We start from the raw sequence: 7,223 nt of genomic DNA on the forward strand, positions 1-7,223 counted from the left end.
TCTTGTTGAGAATTTTGGTATCCAGGGGCACCTGGGTGGTGCAGTCGTTAAGCGTCTGCCTTCGGCTCAGGGCATGATCCTGGCATTCTGGGATCGAGCCCCACATCAGGCTCCTCTGCTGGAGCCTGCTTCTTCCTCTCCCACTCCTCCTGCTTGTGTTCCCTCTCTCGCTGGCTCTCTGTCAAATAAATAAATAAATGCAATCTTAAAAAAAAAAAAAAAGAATTTTGGTATCCACATTCATCAGGGATATTGGTCTGTAATTCTCCTTTTGATGGGCTCTTTGCCCGGTTTTGGGATCAAGGTAATGCTAGCCTCATTGAATGAGTTCGGAAGTTTTCCTTCTGTTTCTATTTTTTTTTGAAACAGCTTCAGAAGAATAGGTATTATTTCTTCTTTACACATTTGGTAGAATTCCCCTGGGAATCTATCTGGCCCTGGACTCTTGTTTTTTGGGAGGTTTTTGATCACTGCTTCAACTTATTGGTCTATTCAGATTGTCAATTTCTTCTTGTTTCAGTCTTGATAGTTTATAGGTTTCCAAGAAGGCATCCATTTCTTCCAGGTTGCTTAATTTATTGGCATATAGTTGTTGATAATAATTTCTAATAATTGTTTCTATTTCTTTGGTGGTAGTCATGATCTCTCCCCTTTAATTCATAATTTTATTAATTTGGGTCCTTTCTCTTTTGGATAAGTCTGGCCAGTGGTTTACTGATCTTATTAGTTCTTTCAAAGAACAAGCTTCTTGTTTCGTTGATCTGCTCTACTGTATTTCTTGTTTCTAATTCATTGATCTCTGCTCTAATCTTAATTATTTCTGTTCTCATGTGTGGCTTCAGCTTTATTTGTTCTTTCTCCAGTTCTTTAAGGTCTAAAGTTAATTTGTGTATTCGCGATTTTTCTTTTTTTTTTTTTTTTTTTAGTGAGGCTTGGATAGTTATGTATTTCCCCCTTAGGACTGCCTTTGCAATATACCATAGGTTTTGAACCGATTTGTTTTTGTTCTCATTGGTTTGCATGAATTGTTTAAGTTCTTCTTTGATTTCCTGGTTGACCTAAACATTCTTAAGCAGGATGGCCTTGAGCTTCCAAGTTTTTGAACTTCTTCCAATATTTTTCTTGTGATTGAGTTCGTTTCAAAGCTTTGTTGTCTAAGAATATGCAGGAAATAATCTCAGTCTTTTGGTATTGGTTGAGACCTGATTTGTGACCCAGTATGTGGTATATTCTGGAGAAAGTTCCATGTGCATTCGAGAAGAATGAGTATTCCGTTGTTTTAGGGTGGAATGTTCTTTATATATCTATGAAATCCATCTGGTTCAGTGTATCATTCAAAGCTCTTGCTACTTTGTTGATCTTCTGCTTAGATGATCTGTCTGTTGCTGAGAGTGGAGTGTTGAGGTCTCCTACTATTAAAGTATTATTATCAATATGTATCTTTATTTTGGTTAACAGTTGGCTTATGCAGTTGGCTGCTCCCAGTTGGGGGCATAGATATTTACAACTGTTAGATCTTCTTGTTGGATAGACCCTTTAAGAATTATATAGTGTCCTTCTGTATCTCTTACTACAGTCTTTAGCTTAAAATCTAATTTGTCTGATATAAGAATTGCTACCCCAGCTTTCTTTTGAGGTTGTTGGCATGAAAAATGGTTCTCCATCCCTTCACTTTCAGTCTGGATGTATCTTTAGGTTCAAAATGAGGCTCTTGTAGACAGCATATGGATGGATCATGTTTTTTATCCAAACTGCAACCCTGTGCTATTTCATGGGAACATTTAGGCTGTTCATGCTGAGAGTGATTATTGAAAGATATGATTTTATTGCCATCATGTTGCCCATGAAGTCCTTGTTTCTATAGATTGTCTCTGTAAATTTCTGGTCTACATTACTCTTGGGGTCTTTATTCTTTTATAGAACCCCCCTTATTATTTTTTGCAGGGCCAGCTTGGTGGTCACATATTCTTTCAGTTTCTGCTCGTCTTGGGAAGCTCCTTCTCTCTCCATCCATTCTGAATGACAGCCTTGCTGGATAAAGGATCCTTGGCTGCATGTTCTTCTCATTTAGTACCCTGAATATGTTTGCCAGCCCTTTCTGGCTTGCCAGGTCTCTGTGGACAGGTCTGAAATTATTCTAATGTTCCTCCCTCTGTACAAGAAACCTCTTCCTTCTTGCCACTTTCAAGATTGTTTCCTTGGATCTAAGATTTGCAAAGTGTACTATTGTATGTCTGGGCATCGGTCTATTCTCACTGATCTTGGGAGGGGTCCTCTCTGCCTCTTGGACATGAGTGCTTGTTTCCTTCCCCAGATTAGGGAAGTTCTCAGCTATGATTTGCTCAAATATATCTTCTAGAGCTCTCTCCAACCCCTCAGGGATCCCAATAATTCTGACATTGAAATGTTTCATGGCATCATTAATTTCTCTAAGTCTGATCTCTTGGGCTTTAATCTGTTTTTCCCAGACCTCCTTGGTTTCTTTCTTTCTTTTTTTTTTTATAATGATTTTTTATTATATTATGTTAGTCACCATACAGTACATCCCCCGTTTCCGATGTAAGGCTCGATGATTCATTAGTTGTGTATAACACCCAGTGCACCATGCAATACGTGCCCTCCTTACTACCCATCACCGGCCTATCCCATTCCCCCACCCCCCTCCCCTCTGTAGCCCTCAGTTTGTTTCTCATAGTCCATAGTCTCTCATGTTTCATTCCCCCTTCTGATTACCCCCCCTTTCTTTATCCCTTTCTTCCCCTACTGATCATCCTAGTTCTTATGTTCCATAGATGAGAGAAATCATATGATAGTTGTCTTTCTCTGCTTGACTTATTTCACTTAGCATTATCTCCTCCAGTGCCGTCCATGTTGCAGCAAATGTTGAGAACTCGTTCTTTCTGATAGCTGAGTAATATTCCATTGTATAATGGACCACAACTTCTTAATCCAGTCATCTGTTGAAGGGCATCTCGGCTCCTTCCATGATTTAGCTATTGTGGACATTGCTGCTATGAACATTGGGGTGCATATGGCCCTTCTCTTTACTACGTCTGTATCTTTGGGGTAAACACCCAGTAGTGCAATGGCTGGATCATAGGGTAGCTCAATTTTTAACTTTTTAAGGGACCTCCACACTGTTTTCCAGAGTGGCTGTACCAACTTGCATTCCCACCAACAATGTAGGAGGGATCCCCTTTCTCCACATCCTCTCCAACAATTGTTGTTTCTTGCCTTGTCTATTTTTGCCATTCTAACTGGCGTAAGGTGGTATCTCAGTGTGGTTTTGATTTGAATTTCCTTGATGGCTAATGATTTTGAACATTTTTTCATGTGTCTGTTAGCCATTTGTATGTCTTCATTGGAAAAGTGTCTGTTCATATCTTCTGCCCATTTTTTGATTTGTTTATTTGTTTCTCACGTATTGAGTTTGAGAAGTTCTTTGCAGATCTTGGATACCAGTCCTTTATCTGTAGTGTCATTTACAAATATATTCTCCCATTCCGTGGGCTGCCTCTTAGTTTTTCTGACTGTTTCCTTGGCTGTGCAGAAACTTTTAATCTTGATGAAGTCCCATAAATTCATTTTATCTTTTGTTTCTCTTGCCTTTGGGGATGTATCATGAAAAAGGTTGCTTTGGCCAATGTCGTAGAGGTTGCTGCCTATGTTCTCCTCTAGAATTTTGATGGATTCCTGTCTCACATCGAGGTCTTTCATCCATTTGGAGTTTATTTTTGTGTATGGTGTGAGATAGTGGTCAAGTTTCATTCTTTTGCATGTAGCTGTCCAATTTTCCCAGCACCATTTATTGAAGAGACTGTCTTTTTCCCACCGGATGTTTTTTCCTGCTTTATCAAATATTAGTTGCCCGAAGAGCTGAGGGTCCATTTCTGGGCTCTCTATTCTGTTCCATTGGTCTATGTGTCTGTTTTTGTGCCAGTACCATGCTGTCTTTGTGATCACAGCTTTGTAGTACAGCTCGAAATCCGGCATTGTGATGCCCCCAGCTTTGTTTTTCCTTTTCAACAGTTCCTTGGAGATTCGGGGCCTTTTCTAGTTCCATACAAATTTAAGGACTGTTTGTTCCAGTTCTTTGAAAAATGTCCTCGGTATTTTGATCGGGATAGCATTGAAAGTGTAGATTGTTCTGGGTAGCATGGACATTTTAACTATGTTAATTCTTCCGATCCATGAGCATGGAATATCTTTCCATCTTTTTATGTCTTCCTCAATGTCTTTCAAGAGTGATTTATAGTTTCTAGAATATAGGTCCTTTACGTCTCTGGTTAAGTTAATTCCAAGGTAACATATGGTTTTTGGTGCTATTGTAAATGGGATGGATTCCCTAATTTCTCTTTCTTCGTTCTCGTTATTCATGTACAGAAATGCAACTGATTTCTGAGCATTGATTTTGTATCCCGCCACGTTACTGAATTGCTCTATAACTTCTAATAGTTTGGGAGTGGCTTCTTTTGGGTTTTCCATATAGAGTATCATGTCATCTGCGAAGAGAGACATTTTGACTTCTTCTTTGCCGATTTGAATACCTTTGATCCCTTTTTGTTGTCTGATTGCTGTTGCAAGGACTTCTAGTACTATGTTGAATAATAGTGGCGAGAGTGGGCATCCTTGTCGAGTTTCTGATCTTAAGGGAAAGGCTTCCAGCTTTTCCCCATTGAGAATAATATTTGCAGTAGGCTTTTCATAGATGGCTTTTATGAGATTGAGAAATGTACCTTCTATTCCTACACTCTGAAGGGTTTTAATCAGGAAAGGATGCTGTATTTTGTCAAATGCTTTTTCGGCATCGATTGAGAGGATCATATGGTTCCTGAGTCTTTTCTTGTTGATATGATGTATCACACTGATTGATTTGTGAATATTGAACCACGCTTGCATCCCAGGTATGAATCCCACTTGATCGTGGTGGATAATCCTTTTAATGAACTGTTGGATTCTATTAGCAAGTATCTTGTTGAGGATTTTGGCATCCATATTCATTAGGGAAATCGGTCTGTAATTCTCCTTTTTGAGGGGGTCTTTGCCTGGTTTAGGGATCAAGGTAATATTGGCCTCATAGAATGAGTTTGGTAGCTTTCCTTCTGTTTCTATTTTTTGAAATAGCTTTAGGAGAATAGGTATTATTTCTTCTTTGAATGTTTGGTAAAATTCCCCAGGAAAACCATCCGGGCCTGGAGTTTTGTTATTTGGGAGGTTGTTTATCACTGACTCAATTTCTTCATAATTAATAGGCTTGTTTAAGAAATCAATTTCTTCCTGTTTCAATCTTGGTAGTTTATAGGTTTCCAGGAAGGATTCCATCTCTTCCAGATTGCTTAGTTTATTGGCATATAGCTGTTGATAAAAATTTCTAATAAACCTTCCAATTTCAATGGTGTTCGTCATGACCTCTCCTTTTTCTTTCATAATTTTAATAATCTGGGTCCTTTCTCTTTTCTTTTAGATAAGTCTTGCCAGTGGTCTGTCAATTTTATTGATTCTCTCCAAGAACCAGCTTCTAGTCCTCTTGATCTGCTCTACTGTACTTCTGGTTTCTGCTTGATTGATTTCAGCTCTAATTTTGGTCAACTGCTTCCTCGTGTGTGGATTAGGCCTGTCCCTCTGTTGCTGTTCCAGCTTCTTGGGGTGAAAATATAAAAACTGCATTTTCGATTTTTCAATTCTTTTGAGTGAGGCTTGGACGGCTATGTATTTCCCCCTTAGGACTGCCTTTGCAGTATCCCATAGGTTTTGGACTGTTGTATTTTCATTCTCATTGGTCTCCATAAATTGTTTAATTTGATTTTTGATTTCCTGGTTTATCGAGTCATTCCTGAGCAGGATGGTTCTTAGTCTCCAAGTGTTTGAGTTTCTTCCAAATTTTTCCTTGTGGTTGAGTTCCAATTTCAGAGCGTTGTGGTCTGAGAATATGCAGGGGATAATTTCAATCTTTTGGTATCGTCTGAGACCTGTTTTGTGTCCCAGAACATGGTCTATTCTTGAGAATGTTCCATGGGCATTAGAATAGAATGAGTATTCTTTGGTTCTGGGGTGTAGTGTTCTATATATATCTAAGAGGTCCAACTCGTCGAGTATGGCATTCAAAGCCTTTGATTCTTTGCCTAGTTTTTGCCAGGGTGTTCTGTCTATTTCTGAGAGTGGAGTGTTGAGGTCCCCTACTATTGATGTATTTTTATTTATATGTCTCTTTATTCTGGTTAAGAGTTGGCTTGTGTATCTTGCTGCTCCCCTGTTGGGGGCATATATATTTATAATTGTCATATCCACTTGTTGAATACTTCCTTTAAGAATAATATAATGCCCTTCTGCATCTCTAACTATAGTCTGTAGTTTAAAATCCAGTTTATCTGATATGAGAATTGCTACCCCAGCTTTCTTTTGAGGTCCATTTGCGTGAAAGATGGTACTCCATCCCCTTACTCTCAGTCTGAATGCATCTTTGGGTTCGAAATGAGTCTCTTTCTTTTCTATCATCTTATCTTCTAGTTCACTAATTCATTCTTCTGCCTGTTTACCCTGGCAGTCAGATTATCCAGTTTAGACTGCATTTCATTTTTAAGTTCAGCCTGATTAGATCTCATTTCCGCCCTAGAGATTCCATATTGTCAGTAATATTTTTCTCAAGCTGAGATATTTACTTCATAATTGTTACTGTGAAGTATATTTCTGACAACTTTCTTATATCCATATCCATCTGATTCTTTTCTTTGTTGGGGGTTCCTCCTCTTAATCATTCTGTTGGGGGGTGGTCAAGGGGATGTACAGAGTCCAAAGTATTAACCATAACCCCAGCAAGATGCACTTGTTTTGTAGGGACCTCAGGGTTGTTGTCCTCTTGTTCTTCTAGCCTGTCTTCTGGGGAGGGACCTGCTGTGCTTTTACTCAGGCAGCCCTGCTTGGACAGAGTTGCCCTGCCCCTGTAGGGGGTAGGGGGTGGGTGGAGGAGTAGGCTTAGTGAAAAACCAGTTTTGGGGGGGTTTTGTTTTCTGGTGGCTTTCCCTGGTGGCTTTCTGCATCTCTTCCAAGAGTCAGAGCTAAAGTGACCACATCTAAACCTCTGTCTCAGAACAGAGAGATCGCAGTCTGCTCTTCACTGAGCTATCCATGCTACACTATCTCCATATCTGTCTGTGCTGCTAAAAACCACAGCCTCCCAGGTGTTGCACCCTACAGCAACACTTCCAGTGGTGGAACCCAGGGCT

The sequence above is a fragment of the Ursus americanus genome, chromosome 18 (genome assembly GCF_024610735.1).
Source record: "Ursus americanus isolate L20-20 chromosome 18, mUrsAme1.1.p, whole genome shotgun sequence".
NCBI lineage: Eukaryota > Metazoa > Chordata > Mammalia > Carnivora > Ursidae > Ursus > Ursus americanus.